We start from the raw sequence: 27,402 nt of genomic DNA, 5'->3' as shown, positions 1-27,402 counted from the left end.
GGAAGAGTAGTGGAGGTTAAAGTGGAATAAAAAGACAATACCAATGCCCCGTGGAATAGACATGGACGTGACAGTATCTTAACAAGACGGCTTTAATGCCCCTTGGAAGAGTGGTGGAAGTTGCAGTGGATTAAAAAGACAATATCAATGCCCATTGGAAGAGTGGTAGAGGTCGCAGTGGAATAAAAAGACAAAATCAATGCCCCTTGGTAGAGTGGTGGAGGTTACAGTGGAATAAAAAGACAATATCAATGCCCCATGGAAGAGTTGTGGAGGTCACTGTAGCTTAACAAGATGATCTTAATGCCCCTTGGAAGAGTGGTGTAGGTCACAATGGAATAAATAGACAATGTCAATGCCCCTTGAAAGATTGGTGGAGGTTAGAGTGGAATAAAATGACAATACCAATGCTCCTTGGCAGAGCTGTGGAGTTCAGAGAGGTTTAAATTGACGGTTTTAATGCCCCTTGGAAGAGACGTGGAGGTCACAGTGGAATAAAAAGACAATATCAATGCCCCTTCAAGAGTGGTGAAGGACGCAGTGGATTAAAAAGACAATATCAATGCCCCTTGGAAGAGTGGTGGAGGTCGCAGTGGAATAAAAAGACAATATCAATGCCCCGTGGAAGGGACGTAGAGGTCACAGTAGCTTCACAAGACAGTTTTAATGCCCCTTGGAAGAGACGTGGAGGTCGCAGTTGATTAAAAAGACAATATCAGTGCCCCTTGGAAGAGTGGTGGAGGTCGCAGTGGAATAAAAAGACAATATCAATGCGCTTGGTAGAGTGGTGGATGTTACAGTAGAAAAAAAAGACAATATCAATGCCTCTTGTAAGAGCTGTGGAGTTAAGAGTGTTTAACCAGATGGTTTTAATGCCCCTTGGAAGAGAGAAGGAGGTCACAGTAGCTTAACAAGACTGTTTTAATGCCCCTTGGAAGAGTGGTGGAGGTCGCAGTCGAATAAAAAGACAATATCAATGCCCCTTGGAGGATGGGTAGAGGTTACAGTGGAATAAAAAGACAATATCAATGCCCCTTGGAAGAGTGGTGGAGGTTACAGTGGAATAAAAAGACAATATCAATGCCCTGTGTAAGAAACGTGGAGGTCACAGTAGCTTAACAATACGGTTTTAATACCCCTTGGAAGAGTCATGGACTTCGCAAAGGAATAAAAAGACAATATCAATGCACTTGGAAGAGTGCAGAAGGTTACAATGGAATAAAAAGAGATTGTCAATGCCCCTTGGGAGAGCTGTGGATCTCAGAGCGGTTTAGCCAGACTGTTTTAATGCCCCTTGGAAGAGACTTGGAGGTCACAGTAGCTTAACAAGACTGTTTTAATGCCCCTTGGAAGAGTGGTGGAGGTCGCAGTGGAATAAAAAGACAATATCAATTCCACTTGGAAGAGATGTGGATTAAAAAGACAATATCAATACCCCTTAGAAGAGTGGTGGAGGTCGCAGTGGAATAAAAAGACAATATCAATTCCACTTGGAAGAGATGTGGAGGTCGCAGTGGAATAAAAAGACAATATCAATGCCTCGTGGATGAGTGGTGGAGGTCGCAGTGGAATAAAAAGACAATATCAATTCCACTTGGAAGAGATGTGGAGGTCGCAGTGGAATAAAAAGACAATATCAATGCCTCGTGGAAGAGACTTGGAGGTCACAGTAGCTAAACAAGACGGTTTTAATGCTTCTTGGAAGAGTGGTGGAGGTTACAGTGGAATAAAAAGACAATATCAATGTCTCTTGCAAGAGCTGTGGAGTTCAGAGTGCTTTTATTTGATGGTTTTAATGCCCCTTGGTAGAGAAGTGAAGGTCACAATAGCTTAACAAGACTGTTTTAATACCCCTTGGAAGAGTGGTGGAAGTTACAGTCGAATAAATGGACAATATCAATGCCTCTTGGAAGAGCTGTGGAGTTCTGAGTGGTTTAACCAGAGAGTTTTAATGCCGCTTGGAAGAGTCGTGGAGGTCGCAGTGGATTAAAAAGACAAAATCAATGCCCCTTAGAAGAGTGGAGGAGATCGCAGTGGAATAAAAAGACAATATCAATTCCCCTTGGAAGAGATGTGGAGGTCGCAGTGGAATAAGAAGACAATATCAATGCCTCGTGGAAGAGACGTGGAGGTCACAGTAGCTTAACAAGATGGTTTTAATGCCCCTTGGAAGAGAGGTGGAGGTCGCAGTGGAATAAAAAGACAATATCAATGCCCCTTGAAGAATAGTGGAGGTTACAGTGGAATGAGAAGACAATATCAATGACCCTTGGAAGAGTAGTGGAGGTCGCAGTGGAATAAAAAGACAATATTAATGCCCCTTGGAAGAGTGGTGGAGGTTGCAGTAAAATAAAAAGACAATATCAATGCCCCTTAGAAGAGTGATGGAGGTTACAGTGGAATAAAAAGACAATATCAATGCCCCATGGAAGAGCTGTGGAGTTCACAGTGGTTTAACCAGAAGGTTTTAAGGCAACGTGGAATAGACGTGGAGGTCACAGTAGCTAAACAAGACGGTTTTAATGCTTCTTGGAAGAGAGATGGAGGTCGCAGTGGACTAAAAAGACAAAATCAATGCCTTTGGAAGACTGGTGGAGGTTACAGTGGAATAAAAAAACAATATCAATGCCTCTTGCAAGAGCTGTGGAGTTCAGAGTGGTTTAAATTGACGGTTTTAATGCCCCTTGGAAGAGACGTGGAGGTCACAGTAGCTTAACAAGACGGTTTTAATGCCCCTTGGAAGAGTGGTGGAAGTCGCAGTGGATTAAAAAGACATTATCGATGACCCTTGGAAGAGTGGTGGAGGTCGCAGAGGAATGAAAAGAAAATATCGATGCCCCTTAGAAGAGTGGTGGAGGTTATAGTGGAAAAAAAAGACAATATCAGTGTTCCTTGTAAGAGGGGTGAAGGTCGCAGAGTAATAAAAACACAATATCAATGTCCCTTGGAAGAGTGGTGGAGGTCACAGTAGCTTAACAAGAAGGTTTTAATGCCACTTGGAGGATTGGTGGAGGTCGCAGTGGATTAAAAAGGCTATCAAATCCCATGGGAAGAGTGGTGGTGGTCGCAGTGGAATAAAAAGACAATATCAATGCCCCTTGGAAGAGTGGTGGAGGTTACAGTCGAATAAAAAGACAATATCAATGCACTTGGAAGAGTGCAGAAGGTTACAATGGAATAAGAAGACATTGTCAATGCCCCTTGGAAGAGTTGTGGAGCTCAGAGCGGTATAACCAGACGGGTTTAATGCCCCTTGGAAGAGACTTGGAGGTCACAGTAGCTTAACAAGACGGTTTTAATGCCCCTTGGAAGAGTGGTGGAGGTTGCAATGGAATAAAAAGACAATATCAATGCCCCGTGGAAGGGACGTGGAGGTCACAGTAGCATAACAAGTTGGTTTTAATGCCCATTGGAAGAGTGGTGGAGGTCGAAGTGGATAAAAAGGACAATATCAAAGCCCCTTGGAAGAGTTGTGGAGGTCGCAGTAGAAAACAGAGACAATATCAATGCCCCTTGGAAGAGTGGTGGAGGTTACAGTCGAATAAAAAGACAATATCAATGCCCCTTGGAAGAGCTGTGGAGTTCACAGTGGTTTAACCAGAAGTTTTTAAGGCACCGTGGAATAGACGTGGAGGTCGCAGTAGCTAAACAAGACGGTTTTAATGCTTCTTGGAAGAGTGGTGGATGTCGCAGTGGATTAAAGAGACAAAATCAATGCCCATTGGAAGAGTGCTGCATGTTACAGTGGAATAAAAAGACAATATCAATGCCTCTTGCAAGAGCTGTGGAGTTCAGAGTCGTTTAAATTAACGGTTTTAATGCGCCTTGCAAGAGACGTGGAAATCACAGTAGCTTAGCAAGACGGTTTTAATGCCCCTTGGAAGAGTGGTGGAGGTTACTGTCGAATAAAAAGATAATATCAATGCCTCTTGGAAGAGCTGTGGAGTTCAGAGTGGTTTAACCAGTTGGTTTTAATGCCCCTTGGAAGAGACGTGGAGGTCACAGTAGCTTATCAAAACTGTTTTAATGCCCCTTGGAAGAGTGGTAGAGGTCGCAGTGGATTAAAAAGACAATATCAATGCCCCTTAGAAGAGTGGTGGAGGTCGCAGTGGAATAAAAAGACAATATCAATTCCACTTGGAAGAGATGTCGATTAAAAAGACAATATCAATGCCCCTTAGAAGAGTGCTGGAGGTCGCAGTGGAATAAAAAGACAATATCAATTCCACTTGGAAGAGATGTGGAGGTCGCAGTGGAATAAAAAGACAATATCAATGCCTCGTGGAAGAGTGGTGGAGGTCGCAGTGGAATAAAAAGACAATATAAATTCCACTTGGAAGAGATGTGGAGGTCGCAGTGGAATAAAAAGACAATATCAATGCCTCGTGGAAGAGACTTGGAGGTCACAGTAGCTTAACAAGATGGTTTTAATGCCCCTTGGAAGAGAGGTGGAGGTCGCAGTGGAATAAAAAGACAATATCAATGCCCCTTGAAAGAGTGGTGTAGGTTACAGAGAAATAAAAAGACAATATCAATGCCTCTTGAAAGAGCTATGGAGTTCAGAGTGGTTTTACCAGATGGTTTTAATGCCCCTTGTAAGAGTAGTGGAGGTCGCAGTGCATTAAAAAGACAATATCAGTACCCCTTGGAAGAATGGTGGAGGTTACAGTGGAAAAAAAAGACAATATCAATGCCCCTTGGAAGAGCTGTGGAGTTCAGAGTGGTTTAACCAGACGGTTTTAATGCCCCTTGGAAAAGATGTGGAGGTCACAGTAGCTAAACAAGACTGTTTTAATGCCTCTTGGAAGAATGGTGGAGGTTGCAGTGGATTAAAAAGACAATATCAATGCCCCTTAGAAGAGAGGTGGAAGTCGCAGTGGAATAAAAAGACAATATCAATACCCCTTGGAAGAGTGGTGGAGGATACAGTGGAATTAAAAGACAATATCAATGCCCGTGGAATAGACATGGACGTTACAGTAGCAAAACAATTTGTTTTTAATGCACCTTGGGAGAGTGGTGGAAGTCGTCGTGGAATAAAAAGACAATATCAATGCCCCTTGAAAGAGAGCTGTAGGTTACAGTGGAGTAAAAAGACAATATCAATGCTTCTTGCAAGAGCTGTGGAGTTCAGAGTGGTTTAAATTGACTGTTTTAATGCACCGTAGAAGAGACATGGAGGTCACAGTAGCTTAACAATAAGGTTTTAATGCCCCTTGGAAGAGTGGTGGAGGTCGCAGTGGATTAAAAAGACAATATCAATGCCACTTGGAAGAGTGGTGAAGGTCCCAGTGGAATAAAAAGACAATATCAATGCCCCTTGCAAGAGCTGTGGAGTTCAGAGTGGTTTAATTTGACGGTTTTAATGCCCCTTGGAAGGGACATGGTGGTGACAGTAGCTTAACAAGACGGTTTTAATTCCCCTTTGAAGAGTGGTGGAGGTCGCAGTGGACTAAAAAGACAATATGAATGCCCCTTTGAAGAGTAGTGGAGGTCGAAGTGGAATAAAAAGACAATATGAATGTCCCTTGGAAGAGTGGTGGAGCTTACAGTTGAATAAAAAGACAATATCAATGCCCATTGGAAGAGTGATGAAGGTTACAGTGGAATAAAAAGACAATATCAATGCCCCTTGGAACAGTGGAGGAGGTTACAGTTAAATAAAAAGACAATATCAATGCCCCGTGGAAGAGATGTGGAGGTCACAATAGCTTAACAAGACGGTTTTAATGCCCCTTGGAAGAGTGGTGGAGGTCGCAGTGGATTAAAAAGACAATATCAATGAGCCTTGGAAGAGTGGTGGAGGTCGCAGTGGAATAAAAATACATTATCAATGCCCCTTTGAAGATGGGTGGAGATTACAGTGGAATAAAAAGACAATACCAATGCCCCGTGGAAGAGATGTGGAGGTCACAGTAACTTAACAAGACGGTTTTAATGCCCCTTAGAAGAGTGGTGGAGGTCGCAGTGGAATAAAAAAACAATATCAATGCCCCTTGGAAGATTGGTGGAGGTTACAGTGGAATAAAAAGACAATATCAATGCCCCGTGGAAGAGATGTGGAGGTCACTGTAGCTTAACAATATGGTTTTAATTCCCTTTGGAAGAGAGGTGGAGGTGGCAGTGGAATAAAAAGACAATGTCAATACCCCTTGGAAGAGTGGTGGAGGTTAGAGTTGAAAAAAAAGACAATGCAAATGCCCCTTGGAAAAGCTGTGGAGTTCAGAGTGGTTTAACCAGATGGTTTTAATGCCCCTTGGAAGAGAAGTCGACGTCACAGTAGCATAACAAGACGGTTTTAATGCCCCTTGGAAGAGTGGTGGAGTTTACAGTGGATTAAAAAGACAATATCAATGCCACTTGGAAGAGTGGTGAAGGTCCCAGTGGAATAAAAAGACAATATCAATGCCCCTTGCAAGAGCTGTGGAGTTCAGAGTGGTTTAATTTGACGGTTTTAATGCCCCTTGGAAGGGACATGGTGGTGACAGTAGCTTAACAAGACGGTTTTAATTCCCCTTTGAAGAGTGGTGGAGGTCGCAGTGGACTAAAAAGACAATATGAATGCCCCTTTGAAGAGTAGTGGAGGTCGAAGTGGAATAAAAAGACAATATGAATGTCCCTTGGAAGAGTGGTGGAGCTTACAGTTGAATAAAAAGACAATATCAATGCCCATTGGAAGAGTGATGAAGGTTACAGTGGAATAAAAAGACAATATCAATGCCCCTTGGAACAGTGGAGGAGGTTACAGTTAAATAAAAAGACAATATCAATGCCCCGTGGAAGAGATGTGGAGGTCACAATAGCTTAACAAGACGGTTTTAATGCCCCTTGGAAGAGTGGTGGAGGTCGCAGTGGATTAAAAAGACAATATCAATGAGCCTTGGAAGAGTGGTGGAGGTCGCAGTGGAATAAAAATACATTATCAATGCCCCTTTGAAGATGGGTGGAGATTACAGTGGAATAAAAAGACAATACCAATGCCCCGTGGAAGAGATGTGGAGGTCACAGTAACTTAACAAGACGGTTTTAATGCCCCTTAGAAGAGTGGTGGAGGTCGCAGTGGAATAAAAAAACAATATCAATGCCCCTTGGAAGATTGGTGGAGGTTACAGTGGAATAAAAAGACAATATCAATGCCCCGTGGAAGAGATGTGGAGGTCACTGTAGCTTAACAATATGGTTTTAATTCCCTTTGGAAGAGAGGTGGAGGTGGCAGTGGAATAAAAAGACAATGTCAATACCCCTTGGAAGAGTGGTGGAGGTTAGAGTTGAAAAAAAAGACAATACAAATGCCCCTTGGAAAAGCTGTGGAGTTCAGAGTGGTTTAACCAGATGGTTTTAATGCCCCTTGGAAGAGAAGTCGACGTCACAGTAGCATAACAAGACGGTTTTAATGCCCCTTGGAAGAGTGGTGGAGTTTACAGTGGATTAAAAAGACAATATCAATGCCCCTTGGAAGAGTGGTGGAGGTAGCAGTGGAATATAAAGACAATATCAATGCCCCGTGGAAGGGACGTGGAGGTCACAGTAGCTTAACAAGACGGTTTTAATGCCCCTTGAAAGAGTGGTGGAGTTTACAGTGGATTAAAAAGACAATATCAATGCCCCTTGGAAGAGTGGTGGAGGTCGCAGTGGAATTTAAAGACAATATCAATGCCCCGTGGAAGGGACGTGGAGGTCACAGTAGCTTAACAAGACGGTTTTAATGACCCTTGGAAGAGTGGTGGAGGTTGGAGGGGATTAAAAACACAAAAACAATGCCCATTGGAGGAGTGGTGGAGATAGCAGTGGAATAAAAAGACAAAATCAATGCATCTTGGAAGATTGGTGGAGGTTACAGTGGAATAAAAAGACAATATCAATGCCCCTTGGAAGAGCTGTGGAGTTCAGAGTGGTTTAACCAAAAGGTTTTAATGCCCCTTGGAAGAGACGTGGAGGTCACAGTAGCTTAACAAGACTGTTTTAATGCCCCTTGGAAGAGTGGTGTAGGTCGAAGTGGATTAAAAAGACACTTTCAATGCCCCTTAGAGGAGAGGTGGAAGTCGCAGTGGAATAGAAAGACAATGTCAATGCCACTTGGAAGAGTGGTGGAGGTTACAGTGGAATAAAAAGACAATATCAATTCCCCGTGGAATAGACATGGATGTGACAGTAGCTTTTCAAGATGGCTTTAATGCCCCTTGGAAGAGTGGTGGAGGTTGCACTGGATTAAAAAGACAATATCAATGCCCATTGGAAGAGTGGTAGAGGTCACAGTGTAATAAAAAGACAAAATCAATGCCCCTTGGAAGAGTGGTGGAGGGTGCAGTGGAATAAAAAGACAATATCAATACCCCATGGAAGAGTTGTGGAGGTCACTGTAGCTTAACAAGATGGTCTTAATGCACCTTTGAAGAGTAGTCGAGGTCGCAGTGGAATAAATAGACAATGTCAATGCCCCTTGGAAGAGTGGTAGAGGTTACAGTGGGAAAAAAAGATAATACCAGTGCTCCTTGGAAGAGCTGTGGAGTTCAGAGTGGTTTAAATTGACAGTTTTAATGCCCCTTGGAAGAGACGTGGAGGTCACAGTGGATTAAAAAGACAATATCAATGCACCTAGGAAGAGTGGTGGAGGTCACAGTGGATTAAAAAGACAATATCAAAGCCCCGTGGAAGGGACGTGGAGGTCACAGTAGCTGCACAAGACGTGGGAAAAAAAGATAATACCAGTACTCCTTGGAAGAGCTGTGGAGTTCAGAGTGGTTTAAATTGACGGTTTTTATGCCCCTTGGAAGAGACGTGGAGGTCACAGTGGATTAAAAAGACAATATCAATGCCCCTAGGAAGAGTGGTGGAGGTCACAGTGGATTAAAAAGACAATATCAAAGCCCCTTGGAAGAGAGGTGGAGGTCGCAGCTGATTAAAAAGACAATATCAATGCCCCTTGGAAGAGTGGTGGAGGTCGCAGTGGAATAAAAGGACAATATCAATGCAGCTTGGAAGAGTGGTGGATGTTACAGTCGAATAAAAAGACAATATCAATGCCTCTTGTAAGAGCTTTGGAGTTCGGTGTGTTTAACATGACGGTTTTAATGCCCCTTGGAAGAGACGAAGAGGTCACAGTAGCTTAACAAGACTGTTTTAATGCCCCTTGGAAGAGTGGTGGAGATTGTTGTGAATTTAAAAGACAATATCAATGCCCCTTAGAAGAGTGGTGGAGGTCGCAGTGGAATAAAAAGACAATATCAATGCACCTTTGAATATTGGTGGAGGTTACAGTGGAATAAAAAGACAATATCAATGCCCCTTGGCAGAGTGGTGGAGGTTACAGTGGAATAAAAAGACAATATCAATGCCCTGTGTAAGAAACTTGGAGGTCACAGTAGCTTAACAAGACGGTTTTAATGCCCCTTGGAAGAGTGATGGAGGTCGCAGTGAATTAAAAAGACAAAATCAATGCCCCTTGGAATAGTGGTGGAGGTTACGGTGGAATAAAAAGACAATATCAATGCCTCTTGCAAGAGCTGTGGAGTTCATAGTGGTTTGAATTGACGGTTTTAATGAGCCTTGGAAGAGACGTGGAGGTCACAGTAGCTTTGCAAGATGGTTTTAATGCCCCTTGGAAGAGTGGTGGAGGTTACAGTCGAATAAAAAGACAATATCAATGCCTCTTGGAAGAGCTGTGGAGTTCAGAGTGGTTTAACCAGACGGTTTTAATGCCCCTTGGAAGAGACGTGGAGGCCTCAGTAGATTATCAAAACTGTTTTAATGCCCCTTGGAAGAGTGGTGGAGGTCGCAGTGGAATAAAAAGACAATATCAATTCCACTTGGAAGAGATGTGGAGGTGGCAGTGGAATAAAAAGACAATATCAATGCCTCGTGGAAGAGACTTGGAGGTCACAGTAGTTTAACAAGATGGTTTTAATGCCCCTTGGAAGAGAGTTGGAGGTCGCAGTGGAATAAAAAGACAATATCAATGCCCCTTGGAAGAGTGGTGGAGTTTACAGTGGAATAAAAAGACAATACCAATGACCCTTGGAAGAGTGGTGGAGGTTGCAGTGGAATTAAAAGACAATATTAATGCCACTTGGAAGAGTGGTGAAGGGCGCAGTAAAATAAAAAGACAATATCAATGCCCCTTGGAAGAGTGGTGGAGGTTAGAGTGGAAAAAAAAGACCATATCAATGCCCCTTGGAAGAGCTGTGGAGTTCACAGTGGTTTAACCAGAAGGTTTTAAGGCACCGTGGAATAGACGTGGAGGTCACAGTAGCTAAACAAGACGGTTTTAATGCTTCTTGGAAGAGAGAAGGAGGTCGCAGTTGATTAAAAAGACAAAATCAATGCCCCTTGAAAGAGTGGTGGAGGTTACAGTGGAATAAAAAGACAATGTCAAAGCCTCTTGCAAGAGCTGTGGAGTTCAGAGTGGTTTAAATTGACGGTTTTAATGCCCCTTGGAAGAGACGTGGAGGTCACAGTAGCTTAACAAGACAGTTTTTAAGCCCCTTGGAAGAGTCGTGGAGGTCGCAGTGGATTAAAAAGACATTATCAATGCCCCTTGGAAGAGTGGTGGAGGTCGCAGTGGAATAAAAAGAAAATATCAATGCCCCTTAGAAGAGTGGTGGAGGTTACAGTGGAAGAAATAGACAATATCAATGTTCCTTGGAAGAGTGGTGAAGGTCGCAGTGGAATAAAAAGACAATATCAATGTCCCTTGGAATAGTGGTGGAGGTCGCAGTGGATTAAAAAGACAAAATTAATGCCCCTTGGAAGAGTGGTGGATGTCGCAGAGGAATAAAAAGACAATATCAATGCCATGTGGAAGGGACGAGGAAGTCACCGTATCTTAAGAATACGGTTTTAATGCCACTTGGAAGAGTGGTGGAGGTCGCAGTGGATTAAAAAGACTATCAAATCCCCTTGGAAGAGTGGTGGAGGTCGCAGTGAAAAAAAAAAGACAATATCAATGCCCCTTGGAAGAGTGGTGGAGGCTACAGTTGAATAAAAAGACAATATCAATGCCTCTTGGAAGAGCTGTGGAGTTCAGAGTGGTTTAACCATGCGGTTTTAATGCCCCTTGGAAGAGAAGTGTAGGTCACAGAAGCTTTTCAAGACTGTTTTAAAGCCCCTTGGAGGAGTGGTAGAGGTCGCAGTGGATTAAAAAGACAATATCAATGCCCCTTGGAAGAGTGGTCGAGGTTACAGTGGAATAAAAAGACGCTATCAATGCCCATTGGAAGAGTGGTGGAGGTTACAGTGGAATAAAAAGACAATATCAATGTCCCTTGGAAGAATGGTGGAGGTTACAGTGGAATAAAAAGACAATATCAATGCCCCTTGGAAGAGTGGTGGAGGTTCCAATTAAATAAAAAGACAATATCAATGCCCCTTGGAAGAGTGGTGGAGGTCGCAGTGGAATTAAAAGACAATATTAATGCCACTTGGAAGAGTGGTGGAGGGCGCAGTAAAATAAAAAGACAATATCAATGCCCCTTGGAAGAGTGGTGGAGGTTAGAGTGGAAAAAAAAGACCATATCAATGCCCCTTGGAAGAGTTGTGGAGTTCACAGTGGTTTAACCAGAAGGTTTTATGGCACCGTGGAATAGACGTGGAGGTCACAGTAGCTAAACAAGACGGTTTTAATGCTTCTTGGAAGAGAGAAGGAGGTCGCAGTTGATTAAAAAGACAAAATCAATGCCCCTTGAAAGAGTGGTGGAGGTTACAGTGGAATAAAAAGACAATGTCAAAGCCTCTTGCAAGAGCTGTGGAGTACAGAGTGGTTTAAATTGACGGTTTTAATGCCCCTTGGAAGAGAAGTCGACGTCACAGTAGCATAACAATACGGTTTTAATGCCCCTTGGAAGAGTGGTGGAGTTCGCAGTGGATTAAAAAGACAATATCAATGCGCCTTGGAAGAGTGGTGGAGGTCGCAGTAGAATAAAACGACAATATCAATGCCCCGTGGAAGGGACGAGGAGGACACAGTAGCTTAACAAGACGGTATTAATTCCCCTTGGAAGAGTGGTGGAGGTTGCAGTGGATTAAAAAGACAACAACAATGCCCATTGGAAGAGTGGTGGAGGTCGCAGTGGAATAAAAAGACAAAATCAATGCCCCTTGGAAGAGTGGTGGAGGTTACAGTGGAATAAAAAGACAATATCAATGCCCCTTGGAAGAGCTGTGGAGCTCAGAGTGGTTTAACCAGACGGTTTTAATGCCCCTTGGAAGAGACGAGGAGGTCACAGTAGCTTAATAAGACTGTTTTAATGCCCCTTGGTAGAGTGGTGGATGTCGCAGTGGATTAAAAAGACAATATCAATGCCCCTTAGAAGAGAGGTGGAAGTCGCAGTGGAATAAAAAGACAATGTCATTGCCACTTGGTAGAGTGGTGGAGGTTACAGTGGAATAAAAAGACAATATCAATGCCCCGTGGAATAGACATGGACGTGACAGTAGCTTAACAAGACGGCTTTAATGCCCCTTGGAAGAGTGGTGAAGGTCGCAGTGGAATAAAAACACAAAATCAATGCCCCTTGGAAGAGTGGTGGAGGTTACAGTGGAATAAAAAGACAGTATCAATGCCCCATGGAAGAGTTGTGGAGGTCACTGTAGCTTAACAAAATGGTCTATATGCCCCTTGGAAGAGTGGTGGAGGTCGCAGTGGAATAAATAGACAATGTCAATGCCCCTTGGAAGAGTGGTGGAGGTTAGAGTGGAATAAAAAGACAATACCAGTGCTCCTTGGAAGAGCTGTGGAGTTCAGAGTGGTTTAAATTGACGGTTTTAATGCCCCTTGGAAGAGACATGGAGGTCACCGTGGATTAAAAAGACAATATCAATGCCCCTTGGAAGAGTGGTGGAGGTCGCAGTGGATTAAAAAGACAATATCAATGCCCCTTGGAAGAGTGGTGGAGGTAACAGTGGAATAAAAAGAGGATATCAAGCCCTGTGGAAGGGACGTGGAGGTCACAGTAGCTTCACAAGACGGTTTTAATGCCCCTTGGAATAGAGGTGGAGGTCGCAGTTGATTAAATAGACTATATCAATGCCCCTTGGAAGAGTGGTGGAGGTCGCAGTAGAATAAAAAGACAATATCAATGCCGCTTGGTAGAGTGGTGGATGTTACAGTCGAATAAAACGACAATATCAATGCCTCTTGTAAGAGCTGTGGAGTTCAGAGTGTTTAACCAGACGGTTTTAATGCCCCTTGGAAGAGACAAGGAGGTCACAGTAGCTTAACGAGACAGTTTTAATGCCCCTTGAAAGAGTGGTGGAGATCGTTGTGGATTTAAAAGACAATATCAATGCCCCTTAGGAGAGTGGTGGAGGTCGCAGTGGAATAAAAAGACAATATCCATACCCCTTGGAAGATAGGTGGAGGTCACAGTGGAATAAAAAGACAATATCAATGCCTCTTGCAAGAGCTGTGGAGGTCAGAGTGATTTAAATTGACGGTTTTAATGCCCCTTGGAAGAGACGTGGAGGTCACAGTAGCTTAACAAGACGGTTTTAATGCCCCTTGGAAGAGTGGTGGAGGTTACAGTGGAATAAAAAGACAATATCAATGCCAAGTGTAAGAAACTTGGAGGTCACAGTAGCTTAACAAGACGGTTTTAATGCCCCTTGGAAGAGTCGTAGACGTCGCAGAGGAATAAAAAGACAATATCAATGCACTTGGAAGAGTGCAGAAGGTTATAATGGAATAAAAAGACATTGTCAATGCCCCTTGGAAGAGCTGTGGAGCTCAGAGCGGTTTAACCAGACGGTTTTTATGCAACTTGGAAGAGACTTGGAGGTCACAGTAGCTTAACAAGACGGTTTTAATGCCCCTTGGAAGAGAGGTGGAGGTCGCAATGGAATAAAAAGACAATATCAATGCCCCGTGGAAGGGACATGGAGGTCACAGTAGCATAACAAGACGGTTTTAATGCCCATTGGAAGAGTGGTGGAGGTCGCAATGGATAAAAAGACAATATCAAAGCCCCTTGTAAGAGTGGTGGAGGTCGCAGTGGAAAACAGAGACAATATCAATGCCTCTTGAAAGAGCTATCGAGTTCAGAGTGGTTTAACCAGATGGTTTTAATGCCCCTTGGAAGAGTGGTGGAGGTCACAGTGCATTAAAAAGACAATATCAATACCTCTTGGAAGAATGGTGGATGTTATAGTGGAATAAAAAGACAATATCAATGCCTCTTGGTAGAGCTGTGGAGTTCAGAGTGGTTTAACCAGACGTTTTTAATGCCCCTTGGAAGAGATGTGGAGGTCACAGTAGCTTAACAAAACTGTTTTAATGCCTCTTGGAAGAATGGTGGAGGTCGCAGTGGATTAAAAAGACAATATCAATGCCCCTTAGAAGAGAGGTGGAAGTCGCAGTGGAATAAAAAGATAATATCAATACCCCTTGGAAGAGTGGTGGAGGATACAGTGGAATAAAAAGACAATATCAATGCCCCGTGGAATAGACATGGACGTTACAGTAGCTAAACAAGATGTTTTTAATGCACCTTGGGAGAGTGGTGGAAGTCGTAGTGGAATAAAAAGACAATATCAATGCCCCTTGAAAGAGTGCTGTAGGTTACAGTGGAGTAAAAAGAAAATATCAATGCCTCTTGCAAGAGCTGTGGAGTTCAGAGTGGTTTAAACTGACGGTTTTAATGCACCTTGGAAGAGACGTGGAGGTCACAGTAGCTTAACAATACTGTTATAATGCCCCTTGGAAGAGTGGTGGAGGTCGCAGTGGATTAAAAAGACAATATCAATGCCACTTGGAAGAGTGGTGAAGGTCCCAGTGGAATAAAAAGACAATATCAATGCCCCTTGGAAGAGTGGTGGAGGTTACAGTGGAATAAAAAGACAATATCAATGCCCCGTGAAAGAGACGTGGAGGTCACAGTAGCTTAACAAGAAGGTTTTAATGCCCCTTGGATGGGACGTGGAGGTGAAGGTAGCTTAACAAGACAGTTTTAATGCCCCTTCGAAGAGTGGTGGAGGTCGCAGTGGATTAAAAACACAATTTGAATGCCCCTTGGAAGAGTGGTGGAGGTCGGAGTGGAATAAAAAGACAATATCAGTGAGCCTTGGAAGAGTGGTGGAGGTTGCAGTGGAATAAAAAGACAATATCAATGCCCCTTGGAAGAGTGGTGGAGGTTAGAGTGGAATAAAAAGACAATACAAATACCCCTTGGAAGGGCTGTGGAGTTCAGAGTGGTTTAACCAGATGATGTTAATGCCCCTTGGAAGAGAAGTCGACGTCACAGTAGCATAACAATACGGTTTTAATGCCCCTTGGAAGAGTGGTGGAGTTCGCAGTGGATTAAAAAGACAATATCAATGCCCCTTGGAAGAGTGGTGGAGGTCGCAGTAGAATAAAACGACAATATCAATGCCCCGTGGAAGGGACGAGGAGGACACAGTAGCTTAACAAGACGGTTTTAATTCCCCTTGGAAGAGTGGTGGAGGTTGCAGTGGATTAAAAAGACAACAACAATGCCCATTGGAAGAGTGGTGGAGGTCGCAGTGGAATAAAAAGACAAAATCAATGCCCCTTGGAAGAGTGGTGGAGGTTACAGTGGAATTAAAAGACAATATCAATGCCCCTTGGAAGAGCTGTGGAGTTCAGAGTGGTTTAACCAGACGGTTATAATGCCCCTTGGAAGAGACGAGGAGGTCACAGTAGCTTAATAAGACTGTTTTAATGCCCCTTGGTAGAGTGGTGGAGGTCGCAGTGGATTAAAAAGACAATATCAATGCCCCTTAGAAGAGAGGTGGAAGTCGCAGTGGAATAAAAAGACAATGTCATTGCCACTTGGTAGAGTGGTGGAGGTTACAGTGGAATAAAAAGACAATATCAATGCCCCGTGGAATAGACATGGACGTGACAGTAGCTTAACAAGACGGCTTTAATGCCCCTTGGAAGAGTGGTGGAGGTCGCAGTGGAATAAAAACACAAAATCAATGCCCCTTGGAAGAGTGGTGGCGGTTACAGTGGAATAAAAAGACAGTATCAATGCCCCATGGAAGAGTTGTGGAGGTCACTGTAGCTTAACAAAATGGTCTTTATGCCCCTTGGAAGAGTGGTGGAGGTCGCAGTGGAATAAATAGACAATGTCAATGCCCCTTGGAAGAGTGGTGGAGGTTAGAGTGGAATAAAAAGACAATACCAGTGCTCCTTGGAAGAGCTGTGGAGTTCAGAGTGGTTTAAATTGACGGTTTTAATGCCCCTTGGAAGAGACATGGAGTTCACCGTGGATTAAAAAGACAATATCAATGCCCCTTGGAAGAGTGGTGGAGGTCGCAGTGGATTAAAAAGACAATATCAATGCCCCTTGGAAGAGTGGTGGAGGTAGCAGTGGAATAAAAAGAGGATATCAATGCCCTGTGGAAGGGACGTGGAGGTCACAGTAGCTTCACAAGACGGTTTTAATGCCCCTTGGAAGAGACGAGGAGGTCACAGTAGATTAACGAGACAGTTTTAATGCCCCTTGAAAGAGTGGTGGAGATCGTTGTGGATTTAAAAGACAATATCAATGCCCCTTAGGAGAGTGGTGGAGGTCGCAGTGGAATAAAAATACAATATCCATGCCCCTTGGAAGATAGGTGGAGGTCACAGTGGAATAAAAAGACAATATCAATGCCTCTTGCAAGAGCTGTGGAGGTCAGAGTGGTTTAAATTGACGGTTTTAATGCCCCTTGGAAGAGACGTGGAGGTCACAGTAGCTTAACAAGACGGTTTTAATGCCCCTTGGAAGAATGGTGGAGGTTACAGTGGAATAAAAAGACAATATCAATGACAAGTGTAAGAAACTTGGAGGTCACAGTAGCTTAACAAGACGGTTTTAATGCCCCTTGGAAGAGTCGTAGACGTCGCAGAGGAATAAAAAGACAATATCAATGCACTTGGAAGAGTGCAGAAGGTTATAATGGAATAAAAAGACATTGTCAATGCTCCTTGGAAGAGCTGTGGAGCTCAGAGCGGTTTAACCAGACGGTTTTTATGCAACTTGGAAGAGACTTGGAGGTCACAGTAGCTTAACAAGACGGTTTTAATGCCCCTTGGAAGAGTGGTGGAGGTCGCAATGGAATAAAAAGACAATATCAATGCCCCGTGGAAGGGACATGGAGGTCACAGTAGCATAACAAGACGGTTTTAATGCCCATTGGAAGAGTGGTGGAGGTCGCAATGGATAAAAAGACAATATCAAAGCCCCTTGTAAGAGTGGTGGAGGTCGCAGTGGAAAACAGAGACAATATCAATGCCTCTTGAAAGAGCTATCGAGTTCAGAGTGGTTTAACCAGATGGTTTTAATGCCCCTTGGAAGAGTGGTGGAGGTCACAGTGCTTTAAAAAGACAATATCAATACCTCTTGGAAGAATGGTGGATGTTATAGTGGAATAAAAAGACAATATCAATGCCTCTTGGTAGAGCTGTGCAGTTCACAGTGGTTTAACCAGACAGTTTTAATGCCCCTTGGAAGAGATGTGGAGGTCACAGTAGCTTAACAAAACTGTTTTAATGCCTCTTGGAAGAGTGGTGGAGGTCGCAGTGGATTAAAAAGACAATATCAATGCCCCTTAGAAGAGAGGTGGAAGTCGCAGTGGAATAAAAAGACAATATCAATACCCCTTGGAAGAGTGGTGGAGGATACAGTGGAATAAAAAGACAATATCAATGCCCCGTGGAATAGACATGGACGTTACAGTAGCTAAACAAGATGTTTTTAATGCACCTTGGGAGAGTGGTGGAAGTCGTAGTGGAATAAAAAGACAATATCAATGCCCCTTGAAAGAGTGCTGTAGGTTACAGTGGAGTAAAAAGAAAATATCAATGCCTATTGCAAGAGCTGTGGAGGTCAGAGTGGTTTAAACTGACGGTTTTAATGCACCTTGGAAGAGACGTGGAGGTCACAGTAGCTTAACAATACTGTTATAATGCCCCTTGGAAAAGTGGTGGAGGTCGCAGTGGATTAAAAAGACAATATCAATGCCACTTGGAAGAGTGGTGAAGGTCCCAGTGGAATAAAAAGACAATATCAATGCCCCTTGGAAGAGAGGTGGAGGTTACAGTGGAATAAAAAGACAATATCAATGCCCCGTGAAAGAGACGCGGAGGTCACAGTAGCTTAACAAGAAGGTTTTAATGCCCCTTGGAAGAGAGGTGGAAGTTGCAGTGGAATAAAAAGACAATATCAATGCCCCATGGAAGAGTGCTGGAGGTTACATTGGAATAAAAAGACAATATCAATGCCCCTTGCAAGAGCTGTGGAGTTCAGAGTGGTTTTAATGCCCCTTGGAAGGGACGTGGAGGTGAAGGTAGCTTAACAAGACAGTTTTAATGCCCCTTCTAAGAGTGGTGGAGGTCGCAGTGGATTAAAAACACAATTTGAATCCCCCTTGGAAGAGTGGTGGAGGTAGCAGTGGAATAAAAAGACAATATCAATGAGCCTTGGAAGAGTGGTGGAGGTCGCAGTGGAATAAAAAGACAATATCAATGCCCCTTGGAAGAGTGGTGGAGTTCGCAGTGGAATAAAAAGACAATATCAATGCCCCTTGGAAGATTGGTGGAGGTTTCAGTGGAATAAAAACACAATATCAATGCCCAGTGGAAGAGATGTGGAGGTCACTGTAGCCTTGCAATTTTGTTTTAATGCCCCTTGGAAGAGTTGTGGAGGTCGCAGTGGAATAAAAAGACAATGTCAATGCCCCTTGGAAGAGTGGTGGAGGTTAGAGTGGAATAAAAAGACAATACAAATGCCCCTTGGAAGAGCTGTGGAGTTCAGAGTGGTTTAACCAGATGATCTTAATGCCCCTTGGAAGAGAAGTCGACGTCACTGTAGCATAACAAGACGGTTTTAATGCCCCTTGGAAGAGTGGTAGAGGTTACAGTGGAATAAAAAGACAATATCAATGCCCCTTGGTAGATTGGTGGAGGATACAGTGGTATAAAAAGACAATATCAATGCCCCGTGGAAGAGATGTGGAGGTCACTGTAGCTTAACAATACGGTTTTAATGCCGCTTGGAAGAGTTGTGGAGGTCGCAGTGGAATAAAAAGACAATGTCAATGCCCCTTGGAAGAGTGGTGGATTATAGAGTGGAATAAAAAGACAATACAAATGCCCCTTGGAAGAGATGTGGAGTTAAGAGTGGTTTAACCAGATGGTTTTAATGCCTCTTGGAGGAGAAGTCGACGTCACAGTAGCATAACAAGACGGTTTTAAAGCCCCTTGGAAGAGTGGTGTAGTTCGCAGTGGATTAAACAGACAATATCAATGACCCTTGGAAGAGTGGTGGAGGTCGCAGTGGAATAAAAAGATAATATCAATGCCCCGTGGAAGGGACGTGGAGGTCACAGTAGCTTAACAAGACAGTTTTAATGCCCCTTGGAAGAGTGGTGGAGGCTGCAGGGGATTAAAAAGACAATAACAATGCCCATTGGAAGAGTGGTGGAGGTCGCAGTGGAATAAAAAGACAAAATCAATGCCCCTTGGTAGAGTGGTGGAGGTTACAGTGGAATAATAAGACAATATCAATGCCCATTGGAAGAGCTGTGGAGTTTAGAGTGTTTTAACCAGACGGTTTTAATGCCTCTTGAAAGAGACGTGGAGGTCACAGTAGCTTAAAAAGACTGTTTTAATGCCCCTTGGTAGAGTGGTGGAGGTCAAGTGCATTAAAAGGACAATATCAATGCACCTTAGAAGAGAGGTGGAAGTCTCAATGGAATAAAAAGACAATGTCAATGCCACTTGGAAGAGTGGTGGAGGTTACAGTGGAATAAAAAGACAATATCAATGCCCCATGGAATAGACATGGACGTGGCAGTAGCTTAACAAGACGGCTTTAATGCCCCTTGGAAGAGTGGTGGAGGTTGCAGTGGATTAAAAAGACAATATCAATGCCCATTGGAAGAGTGGTAGAGGTCGCAGTGGAATAAAAAGACAAAATCAATGCCCCTTGGAAGAGTGGTGGAGGTTACATTGAATTAAAAAGATAATATCAGTGCCCCATGGAAGAGTTGTGGAGTTCAGAATGTTTAACCAGACGGTTTTAATGCCCCTGGGAAGAGACGAGGAGGTCACAGTAGCTTAACAAGACTGTTTTAATGCCCCTTGGAAGAGTGGTGGAGATTGTTGTGGATTTTAAAGACAATATCAATTACCCTTAGGAGAGTGGTGTTGGTCGCAGTGGAATAAAAAGACAATATCAATGCCCCTTGGAAGATTGGTGGAGGTTACAGTGGAATAAAAAGAGAATATCAATGCCCCTTGGAAGAGTGGTGGAGGTTACAGTGGAATAAAAGACAATATCAATGCCCCTTGGAAGGGACGTGGAGGTCACAGTAGCATAACAAGACGGTTATAATGCCCCTTGGAAGAGTGGTGGAGGTTACAGTCGAATAAAAAGTCAATATCAATGCCTCTTTGAAGAGCTGTGGAGTACAGAGTTGTTTAACCAGACGGTTTAATGCCCCTTGGAAGAGACGTGGAGGTCACAGTAGCTTATCAAGACTATTTTAATGCCCCTTTGAAGAGTGGTGGAGGTCGCAGTGTATTGAAAAGACAATATCAATGCCCCTTAGAAGAGTGGTGGAGGTCGCAGTGGAATAAAAAGACAATATCAATTCCCCTTGGAAGAGATGTGGAGGTCGCAGTGGAATAAAAAGACAATATCAATGCCACGTGGAAGAGACGTGGAGGTCACAGTATCTTATCAAGACTGTTTTAATGCCCCTTTGAAGAGTGGTGGAGGTCGCAGTGTATTGAAAAGACAATATCAATGCCCCTTAGAAGAGTGGTGGAGGTTACAGTTGAATAAAAAGACAATATCAATGCCCCTTGGAAGAGTGATGGTGGTTACAGTGGAATAAAAAGACAATATCAATGCCCCTTGGAACAGTGGTGGAGTTACAGTTAAATAAAAAGACAATGTCAATGCCCCGTGGAAGAGATGTGGAGGTCAAAATAGCTTAACAAGACGGTTTTAATGCCCCTTGGAAGAGTGGTGGAGGTCGGAGTGGATTAAAAAGACTATATCAATGAGCTTTGGAAGAGTGGTGGAGGTCAAAGTGGAATAAAATGACATTATCAATGCCCCTTGAAAGAGACGTGGAGGTCACAGTAGCTTAACAAGATGGTTTTAATGCTCCTTGGAAGAGTGGTGGAGGTTACAGTCGAATAAAAAGACAATATCAATGCCTCTTGGAAGAGCTGCGGAGTTCAGAGAGGCTTAACCAGACGGTTTTAATGCCCCTTGGAAGAGTGGTGGAGGTCACAGTGGAATAAAAATACAATATCAATGCCACTTGAAACAGTGGTGGAAGTTAGAGTGAAATAAAAAGACAATATCAATGCCCCTTGGAAGAGCTGTGGAGTACAGATTGGTTTAACCAAACGGTTTTAGTGCCCCTTGGAAGAGACGTGGAGGTCACAGTAGCTTAACAAGACGTTTTTAATTCCCCTTGGAAGAGTGTTGGAGGTCGCAGTGGATTAAAAAGACAATATCAATGAACCTTGGAAGAGTGGTGGAGGTCACAGTGGAATAAAAAGACAATATCAATGCCCCTTGGAAGAGTGGTGGAGGTTACAGTGGAATAAAAAGCAATATCAATGCCCCTTGGAAGAGAAGTGGACATCACAGTAGCTTCACAAGACGGTTTTAATGCCCCTTGGAAGAGTGGTGGAGATCGCAGTGGAATAAAAAGACAATAACAATGCCCTGTAGAAGAGACGTGGAGGTCACAGTAGCTTAACAAGACGGTTTTAATGCCCCTTAGAACAGTGGTGGAGGTTACAGTGGAATAAAAGACAATATCAATGCCCTTTGGAAGAGTGGCAGAGGTCGCAGTGAAATAAAAAGACAATATCAATGCCCCTTGGAAGAGTGGTGGAGGTTACAGTAGAATAAAAAGACAATATCAATGACCCGTGGAAGACAAGTGGAGGTCACAGTAGCTTAACAAGACAGTTTTAATGCCCCTTGGAAGAGTGGTCGAGGTCGCAGTGGAATAAAAAGACAATATCAATGCCCCTTGAAAGAGTGGTGGAGGTTACAGTGAAATAAAAAGACAATATCAATGCATCTTGAAAGAGTTATGGAGTTCAGAGTGGTTTAACCAGATGGTTTTAATGCCCCTTGGAAGAGTGGTTTAGGTCGCAGTGCATTAAAAAGACAATATCAATACCCCTTGGAATAATGGTGAAGGTTACAGTGGAATAAAAAGACAATATCAATGCCCCTTGGAAAAGCTGTGGAGTTCAGAGTGGTTTAACCAAATGGTTTTAATGCCCCTTGGAAGAGATGTGTATGTCACAGCAGCTTAACAAGACTGTTTTAATGCCTCTTGGAAGAGTGGTGGAGGTCGCAGTGGATTAAAAAGACAATATCAATGCCCCTTAGCAGAGAGGTGGAAGTCGCAGTGGAATAAAAAGACAATATCAATACCCCTTGGAAAAGTGGTGGAGGATACAGTTGAATAAAAAGACAAAATCAATGCCCCGTGGAATAGACATGGACGTTACAGCAGCTAAACAAGATGTTTTTAATGCACCTTGGGAGAGTGGTGGAAGTCGTACTGGAATAAAAAGACAATATCAATGCCCCTTGAAAGAGTGCTGTAGGATACAGTGGAGTAAAAAGACAATATCAATGCCTCTTGCAAGAGTTGTGGAGTTCAGAGTGGTTTAAATTGACGGTTTTAATGCACCTTGGAAGAGAGGTGGAGGTTACAGTATCTTAACAATACTGTTTTAATGCCCCTTGGAAGAGTGGTGGAGGTCGCAGTGGATTAAAAAGACAATATCAATGAGCCTTGGAAGAGTGGTGGAGGTCGCAGTGGAATAAAAAGGCATTATCAATGCCCCTTGGAAAAGTGGTGGAGGTTGCAGTGGAATAAAAAGACAATATCAATGCCCCTTGGACGAGTGGTGGAGGTTACAGTGGAATAAAAAGACAATTTCGATGCCCCGTGGAAGAAACGTGGAGGTCACAGTAGCTTAACAAGACTGCTTTAATGCCTCTTAGAGGACTAGTGGAGGTCGCATTGGAATAAAAAAACAATATCAATGCCCCTTAGAAGAGTGGTGGAGGTTACAGTGGAATAAAAAGACAATAATAATGCCCCTTGGAAGAGCTGTGGAGTTCAGAGTGGTATAACCAGACGGTTGTAACGCTCCTTGGAAGAGACGTGGAGGTCACTGTAATTTAACAAGACGGTTTTAATGCCCCTTGGAAGAGTGGTGGAGGTCGCAGTGGAATAAAAAAACAATATCAATGCCCCTTGGAAGATTAGTGGAGGTTACAGTGGAATAAAAAGTCAATATCAGTGCCCCGTGGAAGAGATGTGGAGGTCACTGTAGCTTAACAATGTGGTTTTAATGCCACTTGGAAGAGTGGTGGAGGTCGCAGTGGAATAAAAAGACAATGTCAATGCCCCTTGGAAGAGTGATGGAGGTTAGAGTGGAATAAAAAGACAATACAAATGCCCCTTGGAAGAGCTGTGGAGTTCAGAGTGGTTTAACCAGATGGTTTTAATGCCCCTTGGAAGAGAAGTCGACGTCACAGTAGCATAACAAGATGGCTTTAATGCCTCTTGGAAGAGTGGTGGAGTTCGCAGTGGATTAATAAGACAATATCAATGCCCCTGGAAGAGTGGTGGAGGTCGCAGTGGAATAAAAAGACAACATCAATGCCCCGTGGAAGGGACGTGGAGGTCACAGTAGCTTATCAAGATGGTTTAAATGCCCCTTGGAAGAGTGGTGGAGGTTACAGGGGATTAAAAAGACACTAACAATGCCCATTGGAAGAGTGGTGGAGGTCCCAGTGGAATAAAAAGACAAAATAAATGCCACTTGGAAGAGTGGTGGAGGTTACAGTGGAATAAAAAGACAATATCAATGCCCCTTGGAAGAGCTGTGGAGTTCAGAGTGGTTTAACCAGACGGGTTTAATGCCCCTTGGAAGAGACGTAGAGGTCACAGTAGCTTAACAATACGGTTTTAATGCCCCTTGGAAGAGAGTTGGAAGTTGCAGTGGAATAAAAAGACAATGTCAATGCCCCTTGGAAGAGTGTTGGAGGTTAGAGTGGAATAAAAAGACAATACAAATGCCCCTTGGAAGAGCTGTGGAGTTCAGAGTGGTTTAACCAGATGGTTTTAATACCCCTTGGAAGAGTGGTGGAGGTTGCAGTGGAACAAAAAGACAATTTCAATGCCCCGTGGAATAGACATGGACGTTACAATAGTTAAACAAGATGTTTTTAATGCATCTTGGGAGAGTGGTGGAAGTCGTAGTGGAATAAAAAGACAATATCAATGCCCCTTGAAAGAGTGCTGCAGGTTACAGTGGAGTAAAAAGACAATATCAATGCCTCTTGCAAGAGCTGTGGAGTTCAGAGTGGTTTAAATTGATGGTTTTAATGCACCTTGGAAGAGACGTGGAGGTTACAGTAGCTTAACAATACGGTTTTAATGCCCCTTGGAAGAGTGGTGGAGGTCGCAGTGGATTAAAAAGACAATATCAATGCCACTTGGAAGAGTGGTGAAGGTCCCAGTGGAAAAAAAAGACAATATCAATGCCCCTTGGAAGAGTGGTGGAGGTTACAGTGGAATAAAAAGATAATATCAATGCCCTGTGAAAGAGACGTGGAGGTCACAGTAGCTTAACAATACGGTTTTAATGCCCCTTGGAAGAGAGTTGGAAGTTGCAGTGGAATAAAACGACAATGTCAATGACCCTTGGAAGAGTGGTAGAGGTAGCAGTGGATTAAAAAGACAATATCAATGCCCCTTAGAAGAGAGGTGGAAGTCGCAGTGGAATAAAAAGACAATGTCAATGCCACTTGGAAGAGTGGTGGAGGTTACAGTGGAATAAAAAGACAATATCGATGCCCCGTGGAATAGACATGGCCGTGACAGTAGCTTAACAAGACGGATTTAATGCCCCTTGGAAGAGTGGTGGAGGTTGCAGTGGATTAAAAAGACAAAATCAATGACCATTGGAAGAGTGGTAGAGGTCGCAGTGGAATAAAAAGATAAAATCAATGCCCCTTGGAAGAGTGGTGGAGGTTGCAGTGGATTAAAAAGACAATATCAATGCCCATTGGAAGAGTGGTAGAGGTGGCAGTGGAATAAAAAGACAAAATCAATACCCCTTGGAAGAGTGTTGGAGGCTACAGTGGAATAAAAAGACAATATCAATGCCTCTTGCAAGAGCTGTGTAGTTTAGAGTGGTTTAAATTGACTGTTTTAATGCCCCTTGGAAGATACGTGGAGGTCACAGTGGATTAAAAAGACAATATCAATGCCCATTGGAAGAGTTGTTAAGATCGCAGTGGAATAAAAAGACAAAATCAATACCCCTTGGAAGAGTGGTGGAGGTTACACTGGAAAAAAAAAGACAATATCATTGCCCCTTGGAAGAGCTGTGGAGTTCAGAGTTGTTTAACCAGACGGTTTTAATGCCCCTTGGAAGAGAGTTGGAGGTCACAGTTAATTAAAAAGACAATATCAATGCCCCTTGGAAGAGTGGTGTAGGTCTCAGTGGAATAAAAAGACAAAATCAATGCCCCTTGGAAGAGTGGTGAAGGTTACAGTGGAATAAAAAGACAATATCAATGCCCCTTGGTAGAGTGGTGGAGATCGCAGTGGAATAAAAAGACAATAACAATGACCCGTGGAATTGACGTGGACGTCAAAGTAGGTTAACAAGACGGTTTTAATGCCACTTTTAAGAGTGGTGGAGGTCGCAGTTGATTAAGAAGACAATAAAAATGCCCCTTGGAAGAGTGGTGGAGGTCGCAGTGGAAAAAAAGACAATATCAATGCCCCTTGGAAGAGTAGTGGAGGTCGCAGTGGAATAAAAAGACAATATTAATGCCCCGTGGTAGAGACGTGGAGGTCAAAGTAGCTTAACAAGATGGTTTTAATGCCCTTTGCAAGAGTGGTGAAGGTCGAAGTGGATTAAAAAGACAATATCAATGCACTTTGGAAGAGTGGTGGAGGTCGCAGTGGAATAAAAATGCAATATCATTGCCCCTTGGTAGAGTGGTGGAGGTTACAGTGGAATTTAAAAACAATATCAATGCCCAGTGGAAGAGATGTGGAGGTCACTGTAGCTTAACAAGACAAATTTAATGCCCCTTGGAAGAATGGTGCAGGTCGAAGTGGAATAAAAAGACAATATCAATGCACCTTGGAAGAGTGTTGGAGGTTCCAGTGGAATAAAAAGACAATATCAATGCCCTGTGGAAGAGACATGGAGGTCACAGGAGCTTAACAAGACGGTTTAAATGCCCCTTGGAAGAGTGGTGGAGGTCACAGTGGAATAAAAAGACAATATCAATGCCCCTTGAAATATCTGTGGAGTTCAGATTGGTTTAACCATACGGTTTTAATGCCCCTTGGAAGAGACGTGGAGGTCACAGCAGCTTAACAAGACAGTTTTAATGCCACATGGAAGAGTGGTGGAGGTTGCAGTGGATTAAAAAGACAATTTCAAAGCCCTGAGGAAGAGTGGTGGAGGTCGCAGTGGAAAAAAAAGACAATATCAATGCCCTGTGGAATTGACGTGGATGTCAATGTAGGTTAACAAGACTGTTTTAATGCCCCTTGGAAGAGTGGTGGAGATCACAGTGGATTAAAAAGAGAATATCAATGCCAATTGGAAGAGTGTTGGAGGTCGCAGTGGAATAAAAAGACAATATCAGTGCCCCTTGGAAGAGTGGTGGAGGTTACAGGGGAATAAAAAGACAATATCAATGCCCCTTGGAAGAGCTGTGGAGTTCACAGTGGTTTAACCAGAAGGTTTTAAGGCACCGTGGAATAGACGTGGAGGTCACAGTAGCTCAACAAGATGGTTTTAATGCTTCTTGGAAGAGTGATGGAGGTCGCAGTGGATTAAAAAGACAAAATCAATGCCCCTTGGACGAGTGGTGGAGGTTACAGTGGAATAAAAAGACAATATCAATGCCTCTTTCAAGAGCTGAGGAGTTCAGAGTGGTTTAAATTGACGGTTTTAATGCCCCTTGGAAGAGACATGGAGGTCACAGTAGCTTAACAAGAATGTTTTAATGAACCTTGGAAGAGTGGTGGAGGTTACAGTCGAATAAAAAGACAATATCATTGCCTCTTGGAAGAGCTGTGTAGTGCAGAGTAGTTTAACCTGACGGTTTTAATGCCCCTTGGAAGAGACGTGGAGGTCACAGTGGATTAAAAAGACAATATCAATGCCCCTTAGAAGAGTGGTGGAGGTCGCAATGGAATAAAAAGACAATATCAATTCCACTTGGAAGAGATGTGGAGGTCGCAGTGGAATAAAAAGACAATATCAATGCCTCGTGGAAGAGACTTGGAGGTCACAGTAGCTTAACAAGACTGTTTCAATGCCTCTTGGAAGAGTGGTGGAGGATACAGTGGAATAAAAAGACAATATCAATG

This window comes from Phyllobates terribilis, unplaced genomic scaffold (assembly GCF_046119375.1).
Source record: "Phyllobates terribilis strain yellow unplaced genomic scaffold, ASM4611937v1 Scaffold_193__1_contigs__length_3613616, whole genome shotgun sequence".
Classification (NCBI taxonomy): Eukaryota; Metazoa; Chordata; class Amphibia; order Anura; family Dendrobatidae; genus Phyllobates; species Phyllobates terribilis.
Note: the sequence above shows the minus strand (reverse complement) of the source record.